The 27,523-nt window shown below is 43.1% G+C and overlaps 1 pseudogene; it reads right to left on the minus strand.

Moving 5' to 3' along the window:
• Window positions 1-9,272: 9,272 nt before the first annotated feature.
• Window positions 9,273-16,829, minus strand: LOC100336057 (pregnancy-associated glycoprotein 1-like; annotated as a pseudogene).
• Between the last annotated feature and the right edge of the window lie 10,694 nt (window positions 16,830-27,523).

Genomic DNA, 27,523 nt, shown 5'->3' on the forward strand with positions numbered 1-27,523 from the left:
ACTGTGGTGTTGAAGAAGACTCTTGAGAGTCCCTTGGACTGCAAGGAGATCCAACCAGTCCATTCTGAAGGAGATCAGCCCTGGGATTTCTTTGGAAGGATTGATGCTAAAGCTGAAACTCCAGTACTTTGGCCACCTCATGCGAAGAGTTGACTCATTGGAAAAGACTCTGATGCTGGGAGGGATTGGGGGCAGGAGGAGAAGGGGACGACAGAGGATGAGATGGCTGGATGGCATCACTGACTCGATGAACGTGAGTCTGAGTGAACTCCAGGAGTTGGTGTTGGACAGGGAGGCCTGGCATGCTGCAATTCATGGGGTCACAAAGAGTCGGACATGACTGAGTGACTGATCTGCTCTGATCAAGGTCTTTTGAAGGACTGAGATGGCTAGAATTATGGAGATTTCACATTTGAGGCGTTAAAAAAATTTCTTGTTACATTGGTCTGTTGGTGGTTATGCAGTCTCATAGTTGTTCTAAGTCTGAGAAAGTATTTTATCTTGTTTTTGATATATATTTTTCTTGGGTATAGAATTCTGAGTCAATTCTATTTCTCTCAGCACTCTAAGACAGTGTCCTCTGCCTAACATTGTTTCATATCCTAATCTGCTGTCTTTCCCATTTTTTGTTCTACTGTGTCTGTTTTTCCTTCTGGTTACATTTCTTTGGTTGATTGTTTTAAACAATGAATTATCATGCACCTTTGAATAATTGTCATATTTCTTGTACTTGAGTTAATTGAACTTCTGTGTTAATGGGTTTAAAGCTTTCATCATATCTAGAAAATTTTCAGCTAGGAATTATGAAGTTCTTTTCTCTATTCTTCTTTTACTTCCTGTGGGATTCCATTTACATATATTTCAGTATTCTTATAGACAATTAATTTTTTCCCATAGTCTTTTCATTCTTATTTTCCATGTCTCTATTTAACATACTCGATAGTCTCCAGCTTCATGAATATAAAGATTATTATTCTAAGAAGCATTTTAATGTCCTTCCCTACTAATTATGTAATATATATTTTAACTGTGTTTTTACTAATTGATTTTCCCCTCATTATGGATATTTTCTTGCTTCTTTTCAGATTGGAACTTTTTTCCTTCTTAAATTGATAAATTTATCTTAATTAGAGGATAATTACTTTACAATATTTTGATTGACCTAGGACAAATATTTTCACAATTCATACGGAAAATTTAAATTGGATATTGGATATGGCAATTTTTACCCTTTGGTTGCTGGATACTTTTTATTTTTATAAATTATTCCTGGAACTGTTTGCAAACACTGTTAATTTCTTGGAAACAATTATATTTTTTCAAGGCTTGCTGTTCAGGTTTTTTAGCTGATATAAGACCAGTCTTTAGACCAGGTTTACTATTCCCCACTAGTGAGGCAATATTGTCTTCAGGGCCATAGTGATGTCATGGGAATTATGAGTAATTTCCATGCTGGTGGGTGGGGACACCATTAGACTTGGCTCAATTTGAGACTCAAGGATTGTTCCCTATAATACTGACCAGCACTATCAACTCTCTGCTGTAAACTGGAAAGGTATCACCTGTACACTCCCACAGTTCTCTGTGTGTAGCTCTCTCCTGTAAACTCTAACTACCTAGAGTCTCAAATCTCTCTTCTTGAGGGGACCATTTGTCTCTGCCTAGATAGCCCTTCCATGTATGTGTTGGAAACTATTTCTAGAGTTGGGGCAATTGTAGAATTCACCGTGCTTACTCCCCGCCTCAGGAATCCATTCTCTGCTGCCTGACATTTGATGTAAAACTGCTCTTTCATTTATCTCTTCTACTTTCAAGTTGTTTGAGACAGGAGGATAAATGTGTCCTTTGCTCCTCTACGTCTACCAAAATGGAGGTCCCCCTGCAATCAGAACTCACTGAATATCTTGTGAATGCTAGGCACTGACTTCTGTGCATGGGTGCTGACTAAGGATATGTGTTGGGGCTTTGGGGAGCCCCATCTTGCTGGAGAAACATGACAATTACAAATAGCATTTGCTATGGGGTATGTTCAATTCAGTTCAGTCGCTCAGTCATGTCCGACTGTTTGCAACCCCACGGAATGCAGCATGCCAGGCTTCTCAGTCCTTCACCAACTCCTGGATCTTGCACAAACTCACATCACTGAGTCGGTGATGCCATCCAACCATCTCATCCTCTATCGTCCTCTTCTCCTCCTGCCTTCAATCTTTCCCAGTAATAGGGTCTTTTCTAATTAGTAAGTTCTTCACATCAGTTGGCCAAAGTATTGGAGTTCAGCTTCAGCATCAGTCCTTCCAATGAATATTCAGGATTGATTTCCTTTAGCATGGACTTGTTGGATCTCCTTGTAGTCCAAGGGACTCTCAAGAGTCTTGTCCAACACCACAGTTCAAAAGGTTCAATTCTTCATTACTCACCATTCTTTATGCTCCAACTGTCACATCCATACCTGACAACTGGCAAAATTATAACTTTGATTATACTGAACTTTTTCAGAAAAGTCATGTCTCTGCTTTTAAAAATGTTGCTAGGCTTGTCATAGCTTTTCTTCAAACAAGCAAGCATCTTTTAATTTCATGGCTGCAGTCATCATCTGCAGTGATTTTGGAGCCCCCCCCCCCCCATAATAAAGTCTCCCCTTGTTTCCATTGTTTCTCCATCTATTTGCTGTGAAGTGATGGGACAAAATGCCATGATCTTCATTTTTCTGAATGGGGAGTTTAAGCCAGATGTTTCATTCTCCTCTTTAACATTCATCAAGAGGCTCTTTAGTTTCCCTTCACATTCTGCCATGAGAATGGTGTCTTCTGCATATCTGAGGTTATTGACATTTCTCCCAGCAACCATGATTCCAGTTTGTGCTTCATCCAGTTGGGCATTTCGCATGATGTACTCAGCATATAATTTAAATAAGCAGGGTGATAATATACAGCCTTTATGTACTCCTTTCCTGATTTGGAACCAGTCAGCTGTTCCATGTTAAGTTCTAACTGTTGCTTCTTAACCTGCATACAGATTTCTCAGAAGGCAGGTAAGATGCTCTGGTATTCCAATCTCAGTAAGTTTTCTACAGTTTGTTGTGATCCACACTGTCAAAGGTTTTTGCATGGTCAATAAAGAAGAAGTAGGTGTATTTCTGGAAATCTCTTGCTTTTCCTATGATCCAGTGGATGATGGCAATTTGATCTCTGGTTCCTCTGCCTTTTCTAAATCCAGCTTGAACATACAGAATTTCACAGTGCATGTACTGTTCAAGACTTGCTTGGAGAAATTACTTTGGTTGTATGTGAGATTAGTGCAACTGTGTGGTAGTTGAACATTCTTTGAAATCACCTTTCTTTGGGATTACAATGAAAATGACCTTTCCAATCCTGCGGGCACTGCTGAGTTTTCCAAATTTGCTAGCATATTAAGTGCATCACTTAAACAGCATCATCTTTTAGGATTTGAAATAGCTCAACTGCAATTCCATCACCTCCACTAGCTTTACTCGTAGTGATACTTTTTTAGGTCCTCTTGACTTCACATTTCACGATGTCTAAGGTCTAAGTGAGTGATAACACCATTGTGGTTATCTGGGTCATTAATATCCTTTTTGTATAGTTCTTCTATATATTCTTTCAACCTCTTCTTAATATATTCTGCTTCTCTTAGGTCCATGCCATTTCTTTCTTTTATTTGTCCCATCTTTGAATGCAATGATCCTTCCCTACCTCTAATTTTCTTGAGCAGATCTCTAGTCTTTCCCATTCTATTGTTTTCCTCTATATCTATGCACTGATCACTTAGGAAGGCTTTTTATAAATCTCTTCTTGCTATCTTTTGAACTCTGCATTCAGATTGGTATGTGTTTCTTTTCTCTTTTGCCTTTTGCTTCTCTTGTTTTCTAAGTTATTTCTAAGGCACCCTCAGACAACCATTTTGCCTTTTTGCATTTCATTTTTTTGGGGATGGTCTTAATGAGGTACATACCGATCAAAAAACAAATATCACTGCATCCAGTTCCATTATTTCATGGCAAAAACATGGAGAGACAATGAAAGCAGTGACAGACTTTATTTCCCTGGGCTCCAAAATCACTGCAGATAGTGACTGCAGCTGTGGGAAAAAAAAAAAAAAAAGACACTTGGTCCTTGGAAGAAAAGCTACAAAAAACCTTGACAGGATACTGAAAAGCAGAGACATTATTTTACTAAAAAAGTCTGTATAGTAAAAGCTATGGTTTTTCCAGAAGTTGTGAGTGGATGTGAGAGTTGGACCATAAAGAAAGCTGAGCATCAAAGAACTGATGTTTTTGAACTGTGGTGTTGGACAAGACTCTTGAGAGTCCCTTGGACTGCAAGGAGATCCAGTCTGTCCTTCCTAAAGGAAATCAGTCCTGAATATAAATTGGAAGGACTGATGCTAAAGCTGAACCTCCATTACTTTGGGCAATTGATGGGTAAAACTGACTTATTATAAAAGACCCCGATGCTGGGAAAGATTAAAGGCAGGAGACAAAGGGGAAGACAGAAGATGAAATTGTTGGGTGGCATCATCAACTTGATGAACATGAGTTTTTGAGCAAGCTCCGGGAGTTGGTGATGGACAGGGAAACCTGGCATGCTGAACCCCATGATATAGCAAAGAGTTGGACATTAATGAGAGACTGAACTGAACTGATGTACAGAGGACAATCAGGGAACAGGCAGAAGTCTTTAAGGAAGGAGGAAGGAAAAATTCCTGGATAGTTGACGATTTTCTGTCAACAGGACATTTCAAGCTGGAGAAGCTGTAGGGAAGCAATTCTATGCCAGGGGGAGAGAATGGTAAGAGAAAGGCAGGGCGGCAGTGCTGGGATTTCTCAGAGGACTAGATCCCTTTTCTATTAAACTTTACCAATGCCCAATACTGTTAGGTGATTGGAAACATGAGTTTTGTTTTGGAAGTGGTAGAGAAATATTCAATGGAAGGACTGATGAGGAAGATGAAGCTCCAACATTTAGGCCAATGATGTGAAGACTCAGATCATTCGAAGAGACCCTAACGCTGGGAAAGACTGTGGGCAGAAGAATAGGGAACAATAGGATGAGATTGTGAGATGGCATCGCATACTCAAAGGACATGAGTTTGAGGAAAGTACACAAGTAGTGAAAGACAGGGAAGTCTGTTCTGTTGCCAAACATGTAATCACAAAGAGTCAGACTTGACTTAGCAACTGAACAATACCAATGAGGACACAGGGTCCAGTGAAGGCTCTTGTCCTTGTTGGAGTGGAGAAAAATTGAGTTGGAAGGGGAGCCTTCCCATTCTCTGGTGCAGGTCCTTGAACCCAAGGCAAGGAGCACAATATTTTGAATGTGTTACCAAACACTGTTTTCTGAAAAAACAAAAAACTGTTTTCTACAGGAGAGAGAGCTTTAACTGAGTTTGTTCTCTAGATTTTACTGAGGGATGTCGAAGGGATCAGGAGTGGGCTGAGTCTGCAAAAACCAGGTGACCAGCTGCTAGAGGGCAAGGTTTGTGATAAACATTCTGCAGTAGGTGGTAAACGAATCCAGAAAAACTGTCCCTTCTGGAGTGTACATGCCAATATATCACATTGTTTCAGCAGATCACTTTAATGTTGTTTTGGGGCAAGCAAGAAATGGATGGGTGGTTTGCTTTTGCCAATTCCTGTGGGTAGTTAGATGACTAAATGTCTGGTTACTTCATTGCATGGTTGGAATCATACTTGGGAAAGAAAACTATATCAAGTCCACACATATTTGGTCATTAAACAGCAAGCATAGGAAGGTTTCTAAGGCAGCTGTAGGTAATTAAAACATGAGGGTCCAAATGGGGACAGGTTCATTTAACAGGCTGAGACTGGACTGTACAGGTTGCCATAGTTGTTGCTATGACAAGTAGCAATAACAGCTACTTTTTGCTATGCTGGAGATGTGGGAAACTGAAAAGAGACAAAAAGCCTTACAATTCTCCTTGCAGGGTGGTTTCAGGCTAGAAGTAGTTGACAAGGAAAGGCTGACTGGTAAGGCTGAAGAAGGGAGGAATATGAGCCAGTAATCATTAGCTCTTGTTGGGGCCCTGATAACAGAAGCATCAGCTCAGTCAGAGTTTTGGTCAGGGTTCAGAGATAGATGCCATTTGGCTTGAATCAATATTTAGCCTTGGTGATGGCAGCCATAACCTCTAAACAGAAGATTTCCTTCTCCCCAGGTGGCAGAATAATTCATATTTGTTCCAGACTCAGGAACACAGAAAGGCGTCTCAGGGCCAGCTGCTCTTTGCAGGCACATATGCAATCTAAAAGGTTGAAGTATCATCATGGTGCCCATTTTTCAGGTGAGAAAACTGAGGTTAAGGGACTTGATGAAGGTCAAACAGCTAAGCACGTGAAAAGCCATGCACAAATCCAGGGTAACAGTCCTCAAATTGTGTGTTTTTGCTCCACATCCACTGGGAGTGGTGGGTGGTGATCTGGCACGAATGCTTAGGCAGAAGAAAGCAGTATTCAGGCTTAAATTGAAGTAAGTAAGGAAAACCAGTAGAATATTCAGCTATGACATAAATCAAATCCCTTAGGATTTTATAGTGGAGATGAAAAATAGATTCAAGGGATCAGGTTTGGTAGCCTGAAGAACTATGGATGGAGGTTTGTATCATTGTACAGAAGGTGGTCATCAAAACCATCCCCAAGAAAAACAAATGTGAGAAGGAAAAGGGGTTGCCTGAGGAGGCCATAAAAACAGCTGAGAAAATAAGAGAAGTGAAAGGCAAAGGAGAAAGGGAAAGATGTCCTCAATGGAATGCAGACTTCCAGAGAATAGCAAGGGGATATAAGAAAGTCCTTGTGAGTGAAAAGTGCAAGAATTAGAGGAAAATAATAGAATTGTAAAGAGTGTAGATCACTTCAGGAAAATTGGAGCTACCAGAGGAACATTTCATGCAAGGATGGGCACACTAAAGGACATAAAAGTCAAAGACCTAACAGAAGGAGATGAGATTAAGAAGAGGTAGCAGGAATGCACGGAAGAATTGAACAAAAATGGTCATAAAGACCGGGAAAGAGATGATGCTTGGGTCACTCATGTAAAGCCAGATATACTGGATTATGAATTCAAATGGGCCTTAGGAAGCATCACTACAAACAATGATAGGAGAGGTGATGGAATTCCAGCTGAGCTATTTAAAAATCCTAAAGAATGAGACTGTAAAATTGCTGCATTCAGTATGTCAGCAAATTTGGAAAACTCAGCAGTGGCCACAGTGCTGGAAAAGGTCAGTTTTCATTCCAGTTCAAAAGAAAGGCAATTCCAAAGAATGTTCAAACTATTATGTAATTGCGCTCATCTCACTTGCTAACAAGGTAATGCTCAATATCCTTCTACCTAAGCTTCAACACTACATGAACTGAAAACTTCTGGATATACAAACTGGTTTGAGGAACCAGAGATCAAATTGCCAACATCTATTGGATCATAGAGAAAGCAAGGGAATCCCTGAAAACATTTCCATCTGCTTCACTGACTATGCCAAAGCCTTTCACTGTGTGGACCACAACAAACTGTGGAAAATTCTTAAGGAAATGGGAGTACCAGATCACCTTACCTGTCTCCTGAAAAATCTGTATGTAGGCCAAAAAGCGAGAGTTAGAATCAGACACAGAACAACTGAAAGGTTTAAAATTGGGAAAGAAGCATGACAAGGTGTACATTCTCACTCTGGTTATTTAACTTCTATATAGGATACATCATTTGATATGCTGGACTGCATAATTACCAAGCTGGAATACAGATTGCTGAGAGAATTATCAACAAACCACAGATATGAAGATGACACTGCCCTAATGGCAGAAAGAAAAGAAGAACTAAAGGGCCTCTTGAGGAGAAGATATGCAAAGACTGGCTTAAAACTCAACATTCAAAAAACTATTCACAAAAATATACTCAACATTCATGGCATCTGGTCCCACCACATCATGTCATATAGATGAGGAAAAAGTGGAAATAGGGGCAGATTTTATTTTCTTGGGCTCCAAAACCACCATGGACCTTGACTACAGCCACAAAATTAAAAGACTCTTGCTCCTTGGAAGGAATAAAGGCTATGAAAAACCTGGACAGTGTATTAAAAACCAGAGACTCACTATGCTACAGAGGTCTGTAGTGTCAAAGCTAGGATTTTTCCAGTAATCATGTACAGATGTGTGATCTGGACCATAAGAAAGGGTGAATGCCAAAGAACTGAGCTTTTGAACTGTGGTTCTTGAGAAGATTCTTGAGAGTCCCTTATAAAACAAGGAAATCAAACCAGTCAATCTGAAAGGAAATCAACCTCTGACCCCTGCTGACTCAGCTGAGGCATGTACTGAGGGCCTCCAGGTGGAAAGAAGGGATGCTTCCACTGCAAAAGTGCCTAACCATGGCAGCGCCAATTAAATAGTTTGTAGCTCCACCCCTGGAGGAAGCTCAGAAAGGCTGAAGGCTCTGTGTACCCTGGGTCCCCTGATACATGCGCTGCATTCTCCCCAGCAGCATTGAATGTCAAAGAAGGGGCATTCTGGCCCCTGGAGGTGTGGGATGGCTCAGGGATCCACTAGTGCCACCACTTACCAAGTAGGACTGGAAAGGACAGAGCAGGCATTTGTGGCATAGAGCTGGTGACTGGGGTGTGGGAACAAGAGGGAACAAGCTCTGCTGAAGTACCTCTGCCAAAATCCCCTGGAGGAAAAGCCCAGTGATAAGATCATCTGAGATGGGACGAAGAGAATCTATTTCATTACCCCTTATAATTAATTCCTCTGAATTAGGAGGTGGTGGAGTTGGTGGGTCATCACAAACTCTTCCATGGCCTAGACCATCTGCCAGTCTCACCCTCTTTGGCCTCTCCAGGTTTGGCTGGGAAACTTACTCTGGTTCCCCATCCTCACTGGTCCATCCGTAACCCTCATCACCCCTAGTAAGTCCCGAGTGCCCCAGTGCAGACCACCTTGAGATGCCATTTGCATGGAATCCAGTTCAGTTTTGCCTAGAACCAAACAACCCTCCATATGGCTCTATGAGTTGTGGTTTTAGAATTCCTGAAATTCACATCAGCTTGCTGTGAACTCCCACAGGGAGCTGACATGAAACCTCCACCCTGTGCTGGGGCTGAGCAGTCACTGAGCACCCTTTAATAACATTAGCATCCAACCTCCCCACAGAGGGGTCGGGTATTCCAACTCACAAAGGAGGCACCAAGCCGGAGCAAGGGGAAAATGCAGCCGAGAACTAGGCTGACCATGTAATTCATCATCCAAACCAGGAAAACTGAGAAAGGAAGGGAAACTGTTAACTTATGCTGGAACATCATACTGAAACTGTCCCCAGCCATTCTCCTTGTAAGATGGCCTATTTCAGGGACTGCTAGAACTGAATTTCATGTTCATGCACCTAAGGGTTCAGATTGAATTGAAGCTCTTTGAGGACTGAGGACCTTAGTGTTCCCCTCCCCTTCTGACTTCCACCATGCCAGCACGGTGTGGCGTCTCCACATTTATTTCAGGAAGATCTGTGTCCCACACAGCCCTTTACTCCCAAGTGATTGGTTTTGTGGGAGGCACTGGCCCAGCCACAGGGCTCAGCAGTATCTACAATGGTATGACATGGCCTGCAGAGGGCACCCTCCTCCCAGCAGCAGCCCAAGGGTTCCTGCAAGCTCCAGTTTGAGAACCAACCCTCAGTATTGTCCCCTCACCTTGAGGATGTAGGCCCGAGCCATCACCGGGTAGTTGATGCTGTTGATGGTGAAGATAATAGAGGGCAGGGTATTGACCACAGAACATGAAATGTAGTGCTGTTAGAGAGAGGGGGTGAGAGGTTGGCCCTGGAGATCCTTGTTGTGTGTGGAGACTGGGGGTGACCCTGGGGTATGACTCTTCACCTTGGAACCCGTGGCGCGGTGCCGAAGAGCTTCTGCATGTTATTGACCAGTCTTCTTGGGCCTTGGATCAGTGATGTCCAAGTGTCAACAATGGCCTCACAGCCGCTAGAATAAGCAATAACCTTTCTTCCCATGGAAATGCTGAGAGACAATGGAAGAAAGCAGACATCAAGGTCACTCTGAGTCTTCTGAGAGTTGTCCCCTTCCCGACTGTTTCCTAAACAGCCCTTCATTTCTTGCCCTCTTTTCCTTTTCTCTCGACACAGCACCTTTCTTGACATCCTCGAATGCAGTACTTGAATACACCAGGATTTTTTGCACCTTCACACAACCTGGTCTTCCTTCCTAGAAGACTCCACTCCACTTTGACTAGCAAATTTATTCTTGTCTTCCAGATTCCACCTTAATTGTACTGTTTTTGGGAAGTCTTTCCCCTGATGTTTATCAGTCTCCTGTCTTGGTCACTCTCTGTAGACCCTTCCTCATGTCTGCTGCTGCTGCTAACTCACTTCAGTCGTGTCCGACTCTATGTGACCTCATAGAGGGAAGCCCACCAGGCTCCATCATCCCTGGGATTTTCCAGGCAAGAGTACTGCAGTGGGTTGCCACTGTCTTCTCCTCTTCATGTCTAGGATGTACCAACATTACCATTCACTATGTGGGTGAGTCACTTCATGTACATCTGCCTTCTTAGATGTGAGGGCGTTTTATTCTCCTTTCCTCCCTAAAGTGCCTGGCACACAGTGAATGCCCAATGCTTGTCTGTTCAATGAGTGAATGAAGACTGATAAAACAATGAGAAACATCCAGAAAGTTGTAGCTGGTGGGGAACAAATAACAGGTTGCATGCAGAGTGAAGATGGAGTTTTGCAGGGCAGCAGATTCTCATAGTAGGGGGAGAGAGGAGCTCCTCTGGGAGAGGGTGTCTTCCAGCACTGCTCCTACAACCAGCTCAGACCCTGAGACCCTGGCCAGGAAATACATGACTAGCCCACAGAAACTCCAAAGAATAGGTCAGCTTTTGTCTGAGGGTATCACACAGAATCCTATCAATTATGCCTCTTGTCCTCAGGTCACTCCTGGATCCCCCCTTCCTGATTCTCTGTTATATCCCCTGTCCCATTATGTGCCCAAGAACGTGGGGTGCCTTTTTAATTAGTTGGTTTCACATCTTAAGACTACAGCCAACCTCTCTCCACTGGTGCTGGGTAGCTGATCCTTAAGAAGACCAGATTTTCCCATTTTCTGAGGGCTGTCCCTGTTTTTAAAATGACATTTAACTATACTGTGAACTTCCTATGTCCTAGGTAGCCCTGGACTGTTGGTCATCTTATCATAACTCTGTTCAGGCTGGTGAAATTCTCCCTGATTCTCTGTTCACCACACTGTAAAGTCCTCTAATCATGCTCCCCACCTCAAAGGGCAGTGGGTGCAGCCCTCTCCCAGCTGCACAGACCTCTCTAGACCCTTTTAGGACCCTGGTCAGAGCCTTGCTCAGAAGGCCTGGGGATTATGAACCCATGGGTTGCTTGTGTATCCATGTGCTTGTGTGCTTGTTTGTATGTGTGTTTTTATGTGTCTCTGTGTGTGTGTCTATGACTAGCTATGCATGTTTTTATGTGTCTCTTTTTATGTTTATATGTGTCTGCTTGTGTGTTTCCATGTGTCTGTGTGTTGGTCTGTGTCATTGTGGGTGGTGTATATGTCTGTGGGACTATGTGTCTGAGAATTCATTTGTGTGTGTCTACCTGTGTCCATGTACAATAGAGGGAGCATCACTGGGCTGACCCTCAGTGGGAGAGGCTTATCGGTCCATGTGTACACTCCAGTCTCTTGCTTCGTACCCAGTTGAGCTCTCCCTTGCAGTAGCAGTGGTCCACCCCACCAAACATCACCACACTGCCCTCCCACTTGTATCTGCAAATGGAAGAGAGGGGGGGATCCTTAAAGGACAGTAACAACAGCACTTTCTGAGAGCTGTGTTTGTCCACCCATCAAGGCCCTAATAAGGTCCCCATGTACAGATGCAGAAGTAGAGGCTAGGAGTGATTGAGATCCAGACTGGGGTCTGTTACTGGCTAATGAGTGGTACAGAGGAGGTTAGAAGCTGAATCACTTGGCTGGGCTCTACCCACTATGTCTTCTGAAGACGCCCTGGACCACCTGTGACCTGAGTGCTCAGACAATCTCAGAGGAAAGGGTGCTGAAGCGTTTTGCTTTCCCCTTGACCATCTTGTCATTTTTCAGGAAAATCAAGGCCTGGAATTTCTAAGGGTGTGGGTTCAGGTCACCAAGAGTTGGCTCCACTGGTCTGTGACCTCTACTGTGCAAAGGGCCCCACACACAGAAGGGACCCCACCTCTGCTCTCCCTGTCTTGAAATGCCTAATATTTCTTGAACAAGGGGTCCCACATTTTTGTGTCCCACACTTTTGTTTCTCACTGGCTCCCACAAATTGGTAGCTGGTCCTGGGCTCCCAGTGAAATGCTAATGAGGAAGGAAAGATATCCACCATCCTTCTCCTTCCTTCCTTATCAAATTCATAAGCAAATCCTAATGCCTTTTCCTTCAACTTGTTTCCTGTTGCCTTCCATTAGCCTTCCTCCTCACTCACACTCCTAGACCAAGTTACTGGTCTTGAGCCCAGGAGTAGGGTTGTGTTCCAATAAAATTTTATTTATAAAAGCCAGGGGTGAAGCCAGGTAGGGCCCTGGGCCCATAGTTATCCTGGGTTATATTATCTATCAGGATACTTCTTTATTAAGTGTTCTATAATTTTCGTGCAACTGAAAGCATCTTACAGCTAAGTTGGAGAAAGAGATTGTCCATCTCAGACTTACTTGCTCAAGTAGAAGGCAAAAATAGACTCAGAAATTGCACCTTGATTCTTCAGCTTGTCAAAGATGGGGATTGCTCCAGAGAAGGATATTTTGGTGTAGTTCGAGCCCAGGATGCCATCAAAAGTTATGCCCTCAAACCCGGATTCCGCCAGGCTTAGACCGAACAGCTGGTCAGTACTTACAAGGTGCCCAATCTGTGGGAGAGAAGAGTGTTCCCACTTACAGATACATGAAGTGGGGCTAGGACTGGGCTGGGGTGCATTGCCATTAGATCCTTAGAGAAAAATTGATGCTGGGCTCTGTTTCGGTGGCCCACAGCCGGTTAGATCAAGCTGGGAGGGGAATTTGGGTTCAATTTGAGAGAGGCTGTGAATTTTAAAACATCTGCCCCTCTGAAAAACACCACATGAGTGAGTCAAACTGGCCTCATGGCTTCTTTACAGGTGGAACAACCAAGAGTTAGGCCAGGTCCCATTGATGCCACCTTATGGACAAACAGTCAAGAGCAAGAGAGCCTTCTCTTTGGTGTCACTGTGACCTAATGACAGGAATGGACTGCATTCTCTGTAATGTACTGTGGATTCTGCATCTGTCCAGGAAGACAGAGCCAAAAACACAATCTTGCTTGCAGGGTTCTATGAAATTACTGCCTGGGGAATTCACTTTTGGGGATATGTGTGTATTTCTGTGAGTGTGTATGAGACAGAAAGAGAGAGAGGGGAACTACTCAAGTCTTATGGGGGAGGCAGGCCATACGTTTAGGAGACTCTCTAGGGTTCTCTAGAGTGAGAACTCATTTATCAGGCCCCTTGACTTCTCAGGCCTCCAGTTTCCCACTCTGGATACCTAAATCACTTGACTGCCCCTATTGTCCCCAGATCAGTTTTATCCTGTCCCCAAACACCCTACAGCAACTTCAGTCCTGAAAACCCAGTCTAACTCCACGTTTTACAACATGTGTGCCTTCAGCAAGACCTTGCTGTCTGAAACTCAGTTTCCTTATATATCTCATGAGCTAATCAGAGTAATTGCTGTGTGGGGTTGCTGCAGGATTAAACCAGTTATCACCTGAAAGTGCCTGGAACAGTCTGTGAATGTAAAAGTGGGTGATTTTGTCCCTTCTTCTCTCTCTCAGGAAAAGAACCTTGAACTGCACATGGGCAGAGGATCTGCAAGTCCACACCTCAATCCACTCTCTGGGTTAGCTACTTTGCTTGCTCATCTGTCACCATGGGCACTGCCTCCTCAGAGACATGATCCTGTGGATAAGATGGCCAATATCTATGGGAGTTAGGCTAGGAATGGTCCTAACAGATGGTCCTGCATCTATTTTGCAAGCAGTGGTCACTCCATAGCTAGTCCTGACTCAGAAATTTTTACACTGTTACCCGAACTGTGTCATGAACAACATCTCCTTTCATCCTCCCAGATCCATAGGTGATGCTGAATGTTTTATTGGTAGGCTGGAAGGTGCAAGACAGAAGATGTCTGAATATAACGTGTGTAGCTGCAGACACAAGAGATCAGTGTCATCAGGTGCCAAGGGTGGAAATGGGGCAGCAGGGCAAGTGAAGGATGGTCCGGGTATGGGATGTCTGTACTCACAACAGGCTGGACTTGTGCAAAAGACAGAGGGCACCCACAAGTCAGATGAGCCTGTGTCAATGAAAACCTGGAATTCCTGCGGGGATGTTCCAATGGTGATGTTACCCTCGTAGAGCATCTACAGGGAGAAGGAGAGAGTGGGTTAGTGCAGAACTGGCTGCCCTCTATTCCCACACTGATGCCTCCCTCTGGGTGTAACATATCTCTTGAGATCACTTTCTATCCACCATGCAGCTCATAGACTTTGGTCATAGAGGTATCTGCACTTGATATTTATGCAGGATATTGACTCTATGACCAGGTGTTGGAGCGGTACCTCCTGCCTGGGAAACCCAGAGGCATAACCACTGGGCCTCCAGGACCACTGGACACCCAGGGAAGTCCTGGTGCCTTCATTTGAGAAGCTCTGTAGTCTCTTCAAATCCAGCCTTAGCACCCTCTTCTACAGGAGGTCCTTCTTGATCAACCCCAGCCACTCCCTCTAAATCAGACCATATCCAATCAACACCACACAGGTGACCCTTTCATTTGACATGCATTTACTCCTTGCCTATCTCTCAGGCTGGCATGGGCATTCTTGAAGACAAAATAAGCCCCTTTTCTAGTCTAAAAACGGTAACCACAGTGTTAGATTCTTATGACCTTACATGGAATACAGGTTCAGTAACTGTTTACTGCTATGGTTCTTGCATCTGTGGAAACTGAATTCCTCTACCTGGGGATTCACAATTACTTTGCAGTTGGTTCTATCTTTTGATCAGTGATGGTTCACTCTTCATCTGTAACTGAGTGGCTCACTTAGTTCAGAAGGAACAATCACCCTCAAACTAATGCTACAACTTTGACACAGAAATGGATGTTTACCTGCCATCTGGTCATTGCTGGGCCCAGTTACAAAGACCACGAGTTGAGGATGAGAATGCCTTTTCCTCTGATTGGGGTCCCTGTTTTCCAGGGTTTCTGCTTCCTGCAGGAACCCCAACTCCAACATCTCACCAGGTACCTCCAGATAAGCCCCAGTGATAGGCTGGAGCACCAGGGGGCACTGTGGAGCACCCTCCCCAATACACTCGTATCCATGATGTTCCTCAGAGGGTGACTAGTTAGATTTGAGCCACAAGAAGAAAACTGGGACAGTCTATAAGCATGTTTCTTCAGGAAATTGTTCAGTATGTTTTTTTTTTTTTTTTCAGTGAGGGTTTTTCTCATGGTCTTCACTCTCCTTAGAGGTATTCTTTCACTGAGCATTTGACAAAACAAAGAAGATGCTACAAGACGCTGTCGGTGTTAGGGTATAACTGTCATTGTAATGGCCCTGTGTATTTTCTTTACTTTTTATGAGGCAGTTTATTATCAGAATTTTATGCACATACCATGGCAAAGACTTAGATGTGAATACACGTTCTGTTCTGCAATCTTGGGTAAGCCATATGACCATGTGGTGTCTCAGTCTCCCCTTCAGTAAAATGGTGGAATGTAACAATACAAACCCTCCAAACAGAGTATCTTGGGGATAAGTGAAGTGATGGAATAAGGTACCCAATAAATAGGAAGTCTCAACCATGACAGCCATTAGCATTGCTGTTGTCATCCCACTCTATCCTTCTCATAGAACCTCAAGGAAGGAGGTAGAAGGGGGACTCCTATCCTCTTTTACAAGGGATCAATTTGAAATGCAAGAGGTTTCTGAGTTGGCTGTGGTCACACTTTTTGTGAGATATAAAACAGTGTACATAAATCAGTGTATCTTTCTCCAAGGTGAAAGAGAAGAGAGAGTTGAAAGAAGAATCCAAGATATAGGGAACAAGTAAGGAAAATTTGGATGCTTGAGAAAGAAGGAAGAGTCAAATGAAAAATTAAAAGAAAACAACACAGAGAGAAATACACTCCCAGTGACTTCCAAAGAGGTGGAGAAATAAATGATAGTGATACAGAGATGCAGACATAGACATATACAGTCTGAAGTAGAGAGGGGAAAAAGAGGACATGTTGAATAAAGTGTAGAAAAGTACTATTCCACAGGACCACATCGACATATGCATAGACTGTGCACTGAACAGTTGCAAGGAGCTGTATTTTCAATAGGTCATGACATGACTGGACCCCAAGAGTTGTGCAACCATGCAAATCTACACGAAGATATTGGGATCCACAGTTCCTATAGCAAGTGACTTATCGATAAGTAAGAGTTGAACTTTAACACTGTTAGGGAAATATTCCATTCTCTTCTAAACCTGATGGGTTCAGGAGGGGGAACACATGTATACCTGTGGTGGATTCATTTCGATATTTGGCAAAACCAATACGATATTGTAAAATTTAAAAATAAAATAAAATTAAAATAAAACCCAGATGGGTGGAAGAATAATCAGAGGAAAAAAAAAATCCGAGAAAGGAATATGATGAGGCTTACAGTCCCCATACTTACTTCATTATGTACTCTGAGAAGGCCACCAGCCCGAGGAGCACAAGTCACTTCATGCTTCTTTCCTGGCTCCAAATACTAAGGGAAGTGTGGGTTCTTAGCATGTAGTGGTGACCAGGAACTCCTAGTTATATATGCTCTGTTCTACCCTAGCTTTCCCCTTTAGTCCCCTAATAGATCTAAAAAAACACACAAAGCTCTGGATAAAATCTTCACCTTCATCAGTGTCCTTGGCAAGTGAACTTTGAAGCTTCTCAGAATACTGAGAATTGAACTGTAATCTCTTCCTTGAACCTTGGCTGGAAAATCAAACTGATCTGCATGGACATCTAAGAAGATGGAGAACCTTGCCTACTTGGAGGTAAAAAAATGCTAAGAACATCATGAAAATGGATACTAGGGGCCATGTTCCACATTCATGGTTGTATGTCATCTTCCTAGCCACTTCACAAGATATGCTTTGCTGTTTTCATTGGAGAAGCAATTGCTAGAGGATAAGTTGTCAAATGGCTAAGTGAAGACTTCATGACAGCCAAGGGATACACAACTGTCTTTAGGTAGTGGGTCTAATGGCAGATATCAGGGGCACCTATGATGTCAGTCTGCATCAAAGATTTAGGGCAGAGCAGTACTTCACTTGCATGGGTTCAGTATTGGAAGAAATGTCATATGCATCCACAAGATATTTTATAGCATCCAACAAACATACAAGGAAGAACTGTGTACTAGGTTCCGGGTTAAAGGCTTCAAAGTCAAAGTTGATCAAGACAAAAGTAGTCTTTATCTTAAGAGAGCTAGCAGTCTAGTTCTCACAAACTCAAGGCCCCAGGAGGCAGGAGATATGATACTAGGACTAGATGGCCATGTTGAACCCTGGGCAGCACAGGCCTTACCACTGGGAGCAGCCTTTCCTGCACTTCACCCATGCTGGAAAGCAGGCCTATTGGCCATGTTTTCAAAAGCATAAGAAGTTTGGATATTTATGTACAATCTACTGATTTTAATGTTAGCAAGTATTTTTTTTTTTTTTACCCGAAAAAAAAGTGGGAACGAAATCTCCACAGCAATGTGCTGGAATCAGCCTTCAGTCTCTGCAGGTTTTTATTTCTGGCTTAGAGTTGGGAGTGCAGTGCGGATAGAGAGGAATTTAATTCAAGTTGGTTGATTTACAAAGAGATTGAATGCATACTGAGCATGTTTCTTTCCTTTAAATTTATAAAGAAGATGATCAGGGACATACAAACCAATGAATTTAACTGCTGAAGATAAATGGATACATTTCTGATATAATATCTCCATAGCGTCTATGCCATGAAAACTTTTCTGCCAAAGCAAACATACAAAAAAATAATTTTGAAATGTCTTCCCAATCAAAGAAGACAAAACAACTGTGGCAGCCAAAGTAAAGACAATCGTGTTTAAGGACTCATCCAGGACTCTCAGGGCCAATTCCTACATGAGATCTATACATGCCTGTCCCTTGAATACAACAGGAGCCTCTCCGATTGCCAGGTGTATGTAGATGGGGCACTGTGTCTTAATCCTTATTTTTGCATATTATTTAAATTCAGTTTTGGTGGTTAAATCCTAAAAGGGGAAATATGACATCACTGACAAATGACACACATACATGCCCTTTACTATGGTGTTGGAGGAGACTCTTGATAGTCCCTTGGATTGCAAGGAGATCAAGCCAGTCCATCATAAAGGAAATCCATCTGAATATTCACTGGAAGGACTGATGATGAAGTTGAAGCTCCAATTATTTGCCCACCTGATGGGAAAAACTGACTCATTGGAAAAGACCCTGGTATTAGGAAAGATTGAAGGCAGGAGGAGAAAGGGAAGACAGAGGATGAGATGGTTGGATGGCATCACCAAGTCGATAGACATGAGCTTTAGCAAGAACTGGGAGTTGGCGATGGATAGGGAAGCCTGGCATGCTGCAGTCCATGGCATTGCAAAGAGATGGACACGACTGAAGGACTGAACTGAACTGAATAAATTGAGAACAAAGACTAATAAATCTAATTGCATCAAGTTGTTGACTGCTGCTGCTGCTGCTGCTGCTAAGTTGCTTCAGTTGTGTCTGACTCTGTGTGACCCCAGAGACAGCAGCCCACCAGGCTCCCCCATCCCTGGGATTCTCCAGGCAAGAACACTGGAGTGGGTCGCCATTTCCTTCTCCAATGCATTAAAGTGAAAAGTTAAAGTGAAATCACTCAGTCATGTCCGACTCTTAGCGACCCCATGGACTGCAGCCTACCAGGCTCCTCTGTCCATGGGATTTTCCAGGCAGGAGTACTGGAGTGGGGTGCCATTGCTTTCTCCGAAGTTGTTGACTAGCTGCCTATAACAACACATTACTTAAGTGGCTTAAAAATTCAGACTTATGACTCCACATTCAGAGTGGAGTATCTTCTAAAGAAAAACAAAAATATGGCCCATCAGAAACAAAACCAAAGAAAACCAAAAGAAAAAAAGGAAAGAAATCTGAAACTATATTCAATAATTTCAGTTCAGTTCAGTTGCTCAGTTGTGTCCAACTGTTTGTGAGCCCATGAACGGCAGCAAGGTCTCCCTGTCCATCACCAACTCCCAAAGCCCACACATATTCATGTCCATTGAGTCGGTGATGACATCCAACCATCTCATCCTCTGTCATCCCCTTCTACTCCTGCTCTCAATCTTTCCCAGCATTAGGGTCTTTTCAAATGAGTCAGCTCTTTGCATCAGGTGGCCAAAGTATTAGAGTTTCAGATTCAGCATCAGTCCTTCCAGTGAACATTCAGGACTGATTTCCTTTAGGATGGACTGGGTGGATTTCCTGGCAGTCCAGGGACACTCAAGAGTCTTCTCCAACACCACCATTCAAAAGCATCAATTTTTCAGGGCTCAGCTTTCTTTATAGTCCAAATCTTTCATCCATACATGACCACTGGAAAAACCATAGTCTTGACTACACAGACCTTTGTTGACATAGTAATGTCTCTGCTTTTCAATATGATGTCTAGGTTGATCTCAACTTTCTTTCCAAGGTGTAAGCGTTTTTTTAAATTTCATGGCTGCAATCACCATCTGAAGTGATTTTGGAGCCCAGCAAAATGAAGTCAACCACTGTCTCCACTGTTTTGCCATCTGTTTGCCATGAAGTGATGGGACCGGATGCCGTGATATTACTTTACTAAATGTTGAGCTTTAAGCCAACATTTTCACTCTCCTCTTTCACCTTCATCAAGAGGTTCTTTAGTTCTTCACTTTCTGCTGTAAGGGTGGTGTCAGATGTATATCTGAGGCTATTATTTCTCCCAGCAGTCTTGATTCAAATCTGTGCTTCCTCCACCCCAGTGTTTTCATGATGTACTCTGCATATAAGTTAAATAAGCAGGCTGACAATATACAGTCTTGATGTATTCCTTTCTTATTTGGAACCAGTCTGTTGTTCCATGTCCAGATTTAACTGTTGATCCCTGACCTGCATATAAGTTTCTCAAGAGGCAGACTGGTGGTCTGGTATTCCATCTCTTTCAGAATTTTCCACATTTTATTGTGATCCACACAGTCAAAGGCTTTGGCATAGTCAGTAAAGCAGAAGTATGTGTGTTTCTGGAATTCTCTTGCTGTTTCGATAATCTATCAGATGTTGGCAATATGATCTTTGGTTCCTCTGCCCTTTCTAAAACCAGCTTTATCATCTGGAAGTTCATGGTTCACGTATTACTGAAGCCTGACTTAGCAGCAGCAGCAAGAAGTTTATAGCAAGTCCATTTTGAAGTTTCTGTCTTAGTGATACCCTGAGGAGCCCAAGATAGCAGATTCAGGCAGGTCTCCAATGAATGAGTGGTTGGAGGACCACATGCTCCTTACTCCAAATCATCTCTTGTCATCTGAAAACTTTCCCCCGTACCTGATACCCTTACTGCCCCCCCCCACCCCCCACCCCCCCCACCCCCCCGCCATATGCATCTCCATTCCTCTGCTAAGCTAAGTCATCTAGCTGTAGATGTTGATGATTCAGAACAGGGTCTGGAAGCAGAATGAATGCAGACATTTTTAGAAAGAATGAACTGGGAAGACCCATCTTGGTTTTCCCTTCTTTAGTGCCATCTGCAAGCGAGGGATTGGGCCTGAGTAGGGATGGAGCCACAAGTGGGACTGCCTAGATATCTACAAGTGAAGGGAGGAGGAATTCAGAGCCCAGTAACACGGAGGTGGGCAACTTTCACAGGATGCAGAAGGGAAGGAAGAAGCACTGGGAAATGAATAGTGTTTTCCTGAGGGCCAGACCTTCTTGAGTCTTCTGGTTAAACTTGGAGGTCACATTCTTCCTACTGGAATCCCTGCTCCAGATGTGGAAGGGAGAGAGCTGTACTCACTGCCAGTGAGTCACAGGGAGAGGGACAGCCTCCAGCAGAGGCCCTTTGACTCCACTCTAACTGTGGGTATCATCCCAAGCCAGAGAGAAAATGGCAGGTCATCCAAAAGATGACCTACTTTAAATGGTATTTAAAATACTACAAAATTTGTCTAAAAGTCCTAGCATATCTAGTTCTCAGAGCTTTTTTGGAGAGATGATTCATCAGCCTAACTTGGGTTTCTGCTGAGGAATCTACAAGCTTCCCCATTGGTAACTTCTGACTTATAACTACCTGATCTCATCCCGCAGAACCCAAATGATGGTAAGTTCTGGTGGGCAAGGCCTCTAAGGTCCTCAGCGTCACAGCAGCTGTGTGCCAAGTGGTCTACCACTCCCAGTCCTGAGCCCAAGACCCATGAACATCACCAGACAGTTACAGCTCCGTGCCCACCAGAGGCAGCCTCAGCATCCTCAGAAACACCCACCACTGAGCCACTTGTTCACTGATTGGCATTGAGCCTCAGTCTGGAACAAGTGTTCTGGAGCAAGTCCAGTCTCCCTCATCCAAGAGATGGGAAATTGAACCCTGGGGTGTATGACTCACCTTAGCTGCAGATAAGTTAGTGAAGATCTGGGACACAATAACACTGGTTCCCAGGCTAGGAGACTTCCAGGAAGGGAAAGATGAGAGAAAGCTCAATTGCATCCACTGCTGGATAGCTCTAAGATGTCTTCAAACACCAGAGTGGAAGTTTCTTTCCCATTTCCCCTCAAGTCTGGTTCCAATTTTATCAGCAGACTTGCTTCCATGTAGCAGCAGGAAAGCAATATTCAGGGCTGTTTCTTCTGGGTTCCAGGCACAGTGGGAGAGCCACAGCTGTAGTGACCCGAAGAGGCAGTCATGCAGGTGGTGACTGACTCACCCACAACTCAGAATCCTGAGAGCTCCCGGTCCTCCTTCACACAAGATAGACCCTTGTCTGACTGGGTAACATGAACCTGCAGTCACAGCGAGAAGTATTTTCTTGTCTTCTCAGTCTTCTGGCAACTTAGATATGTGGCTTATGTTTCCTCAGGGAAACCCTGGCTGAGCGAAGGCAGGGTCTGAGACTAGCCTGGATGCAGGGGATGAGTTTCTTCTTTGATGCTCCAAATAGACCTTGGAGATTCAAATGCCTTGAGAGAATGACAATCACCCTTATATTTTGGGGGGACTTTGTTTTATGAATCTGGTTGGAGAAAAAGGATAGAAACAGAGGACAAGGCTGGACATCTCTGTACCACAGCTGATTGTGAGTTGAGTTCCAGCCACCAGGCTTCACAGTCAGGTACTGATGTTATTCACAAGCCACATTTGAAAAAGGAATAGAGGAAAGAGTTTTTGGTCAAAGAACAATGTGGTCAAAGTGCTGTGGGAATCACATGGGGCAAGATGAAACAAGAATCATTACTTGTTTCTTTGCTCTATCGATTCCTTGGTGTTTCTACTCCTGAGAACAAGTACATGGAGATAGTCAGAGGCATTGGTGGTGCCCCTGGTACCTGATGCTCCTGGTGATAACCAGTTTGTGTACACATCCCTAAGTCCAGAGCATATTCAGCCTCGTGATAGCCCCAGGTTATCCCTTCTTGGGAAGACTGACATGGCTCATTGCTGCTAACTTACAACTGAAGCATGGGATGAGGTCATGGTGGTTGATCTGTAGGCCAAGTTCCAAGCATGGAAGAAGGATTGGCAGTGGAATGGTAGCCATTTATTAAGCTTGGTTACCTTGTTTCTTAGCAGGGGCTATTTCCCACATCTAGAATGTTTTCTCCCAGCTTTTTGCATGGCCAGGTCCTTCTCAACATTTAGCATCATCTCAAATGAGTCTCTCTCAGGCTTGCTTTCCCTGGCCACTGTACTCTCACAAGCACAGACCGTCATCCAAAAAAGTGCCTAGACCCTTCCCTCTGTCAAAACAATAATTATAGTTAACAAATTGGAAAGGTGGGAGAGGGATAAATTGAGAGTTTGAGATTAATATATGTATACTACTTTATTTAATAGATAATCACAAAGACCTACTGTATGGAAGAGGAATTCTGCTCAATAGTCTGTAATATCCTGTATAGGAAAAGAAAGTAAGAAACAATGGATATATGTATGTATATGGGAATTAATTTCCCGTACAACTAATATTAATACAATGCTATAAATCAACTACACTCCTATATAAATTAAAACCTGAATTTTTTTTTAATGCTTACATGTAGAGACCCATGGAGTTCTTTAGACTCGCAGGATTTCAGATATGATGCTCGAGATGGCAGACTGGATGCAGAAATCTAGACATTATCTGAGGTTGCATTTTCCTGAGCTGTGGTGTCTTTTGCTTCTAGTGTCACCTTTGGTTTGCCTTTGGAGGATCTGATACAAGGGCGTGGAGACACCATCTGGGTGTCAGTTAAAGGATGAGAGGGAGGCACTAGTGGGAGAGTGAAACCCCAGCTCCCTAGCCTTGGGTTTAAGCACGTTTGAGGCACAACTTATATCCCAAGTTCCCTGTGAAAACAGTCTGTGGCTTCCCTCTCCATGACTCGCATGATATCAGACCCAGAGTGGTTTCATCCTTTTTCACTCCCTACTTCCCCTGAGACCTCACGGGTTTCTCTGGGAGAAATTTTTTTTTTTGGCAGCACTATGTCTTCATTTTCGGAGAATCAATGGTACCCCACTCCAGTACTCTTGCCTGGAAAATCCCATGAATGGATTAGTGCATGCAGTCGCTGAGGATCAGACACAACTGAGTGACTTCACTTTCACTTTTCACTTTCATGCATTGGAGAAGGAAATGGCAACCCACTCCACTGTTCTTTCATGGAGAATCCGAGGGACTGGGGAGCCTGGTGGGCTGCCATCTATGGGGTTGCACAGAGTTGGACACGACTGAAGTGACGTAGCAAGAGCAACAGGTCTTCATTGCTGCTAAGGACTTCTCTATTTTCAGCGAGCAGGGGATACTCTGTAATTTCAGTGCACTGACTTTTCAATCTTTTGCTTCTTTTGATATAGATCACAGGCTCTAGGGCACGCAGGCTCAGTAGTTGTGGCCCACCGGCTTAGTTGCCCTGGGGCATTTGCAGTCTTCCCAAACCAGGTCTCAAACGCATATCTTAAGCACTGGATCAAAAGGGAAAACACTCTGGAAGGAATTTGAAATAAATCACTTTTACATGAAACTTGGCACCATGGCCTATTTATGTGGAGACTGATAGAGGATTGTCTCTGCTTCAAGCTACTTCCGGAGATTAGGACTGATTGAGGTTCCCCTCCCAAGGGTTCCTACAGGATCTTGAAGCTCTTCTGCCATGTGGCTTTGTTCTTGCTTCAGTCTGAATCTCACACTAGACCACAGTTTCCAGAGGGCAGGGCTGTCACTTGACTCACTTGTAAGTATACATCAGTAGATATTGTCTCATTCAGACCCTAATGTCAAGACAAGGCTAACACAAAGATCAGTTATTCTATTATGAGTGTTAGGTTACAGGTTCAACGACTGTAATCAAACCCTAAATAACACTGTGTTAAATACAATACAATTTCAATTCTCTGTCATATAATGTTAGTGGAGGTCTCTCCACAGAGATGAGGGCCCACTTCTTTCTTGTCACATCTTCTGCCTGTGCTACTTACCTCTGGTCTAATATGGCTGCTCCAGGTCCTGTCATTATTTCTGCATTCCAGCTAGTGGGACATAAAATAATACTTCCATTTGGAATTGACATATCACCTCTACTCAAATTCTACTGGCTGAAGTATTTTCCATGGTCATGGCAAACCTGGGGGTGGTGGGCAAACAGAAGAGCAGGGAAATGTGATCCTACTGAAGAACATTCATGATGACTAACAAGGGCCACCATCCTTCATTCATGTCTCTGTAATTTATTCTTCTTTGGTTCTCCAAAACAGCTTTCAGCCTGTTTTGGCCTGCAGATATGGATATGGTGAGGTTATAAGAAAGAACATGGCACAGGCTCTACAAATATGGAGAAAACAAGAAAGGAAAGAAGATAAGAAAGTATAAAAATGCAAAATCTGTAGGAAAGCATACTTATAATTTTTCACTTATACAATTTAGGTATAATGGTTGATGAATCAATTTATAAAATAAAAAATTAGAGAAATGTAATTCACTAAACCAAACAAAATAATAAGGCTATACCATATTAAACACACAATAGTATCAGGATTAAGTTTGGATGCACATTAAAAAAAAAAAAACTAAACTAAAATAACTATAACCTTACCAAGATAAACTTGATTTTTATCTCTCACTGAAACAATACTGGAGATTGGCCAGCCAGAGCTTGGGTGGTATCCATCTCCAAAGATACATGATTGTCCAATAAAACTGCAGGAATTCCAGCCATCACAACTAAAATCCAGACAATACTTAGGAGGAAATTAGGGAAGGGAAGAGTCCCATCTCTCAGCTAAATCAGCTCCTTGAAAGCAGTCTTCCAAGAAATCCCTCTTACAGATCTGCTTGCATCTCTAAGTAACCTGTCATGACTAAGAGCACGGGTGGGTAGGAAGTGTAGTCCTGTAGCTACTGGGCTCATGGCTATATAATAAACTATTTTCAGTTTTGAAAAGAAGCAAGAATATGTAATTTTGTAGGTAGCCTGCAGTGCCTGCCTTAAAGAACAACAACCAAAAAAAAAAAAAAAAAAAAAGAATGGTATAGGCTGAAAGGCTGGGCGCATTGTGGGAGGCAGGAGAAAGGAGGAACAATGAGAAACAGCTAGATGGATCTGAACTGTGCTCTAGAAAATAGAGCCAGACTGGTCAGTAGAGATCTACTAAGGACGGAAGTGAGGATTATACATACCACATGACCCAATTTGGTTTGAAAACTGCTTTTCCAACTCAGGTTCCAATCTCTCTCAATTCTTCAGCTCTAAATACCTTGTCTTTGTTACCTCACATTCTGACCTACCTGTCTCACCATTTTTATTTCTGTTCACATCACTTCTCCATCTAGTCCACCACCATTACAAGATTCAGTATTGAGAACTTAGCAACGCTTTCTAGAAGTGGGTAGAAACACAATGACTATTTCTACTTTAGTATTTGTTTGTCCTGATCAAGGTCTTTTGAAAAGACTGAAATGGCTAGAATTATGGAGATCTCACGTTTCCTCTAAAATCCCAACCAAGAATGTGACTCCTTTGGATCTGGAGGGGATGCGTTCACTTTTGGATCCACAGGTCTTAGCCGAACAGTAAGTCCCCTGTATATGACCAAGTTACATTTGAAAGTGAAAGTGAAGTTGCTCAGTCGTGTCCAACTTTTTGCAACCCCATCACTATAGCCTGCCAGGATCCTCAGTCCATGGGATTTTCCAGGCAAGAGTACTGGAATGGGTTGCCATTTCCTTCTCCAAAAGAGTGTTCAAAAATCCCAATTTCTTCATAAATCCAGCAAAGTTACTTAGGTAGCCAACTAAGACAGTTGGCTATATATTTCTGTAGTTTAATAGCTTTATGATACTTTTCACACAAATAATACATAAAAAAAATCAAACACAATAAAAGAAACCTTTTTAATCTTGCAGTACCTGGATGGGGCATGGCAACCCACTCCAGTATTCTTGTCTGGAGAATCCCCATGGCAAGAGGAGCCTGGTGGACTGCAGTACATATGTTGAAAATTCAGACATTGCTGAGCAACTAAGCACACCTTTAAAAATAGAATAATAGTACCATCTTCATTACCACTGCATTTATGCTTCCTTGCAGACAGCATAGGCTTGAAATAAAAGTCCTGCCCTATTGTACTCCATACAGTTCTGTACAGTAAAGTACACAAATGCACACCAACTTGTCTTGGATGTGCCCACGACAATGTGTGTCAGATCTGTGAACTCACTGATGTGATTGCACATGCAAATGCACTTTTACATGTTTGAAAGTTTTCTACTTGAACGCTTGTATGTAACAAACTTGCTACACAGGTTTTCAGTGAATGTATGTAGTGAAGGAACAAGAGAGGAGAATAAGGAGCAGCCTGTTCTTTCCCTTTTTGCGTGTATTATGGCCACTTTGAATAGGAATTTCATTGGATGTAATTGAGGCCTGGTGTATGAAAACATGGCTGTAAGTGACAGAGGACCAGGATCCCAAGAGGTAGGACAAGAGCCATGGTTGGTTGAAAAGAGCCGAGAGTGCAAAGTAGGAGGAAACAAGTTTTCACTGGTTTATGTGAAAGACTCGGCAAATATCATCCGGCTTTGTGTATAGTGACTGAGCTGTGGTTTAGAGGAGCAGTCCCTGTTGCCCAGGATGAGCAAGAGAGGAGAAGAGAGAGGAGACTGAACGGTGAAAATCAAACATGAATGTCTAGTATTG

The sequence above is a fragment of the Bos taurus genome, chromosome 29, assembly GCF_002263795.3.
Source record: "Bos taurus isolate L1 Dominette 01449 registration number 42190680 breed Hereford chromosome 29, ARS-UCD2.0, whole genome shotgun sequence".
NCBI lineage: Eukaryota > Metazoa > Chordata > Mammalia > Artiodactyla > Bovidae > Bos > Bos taurus.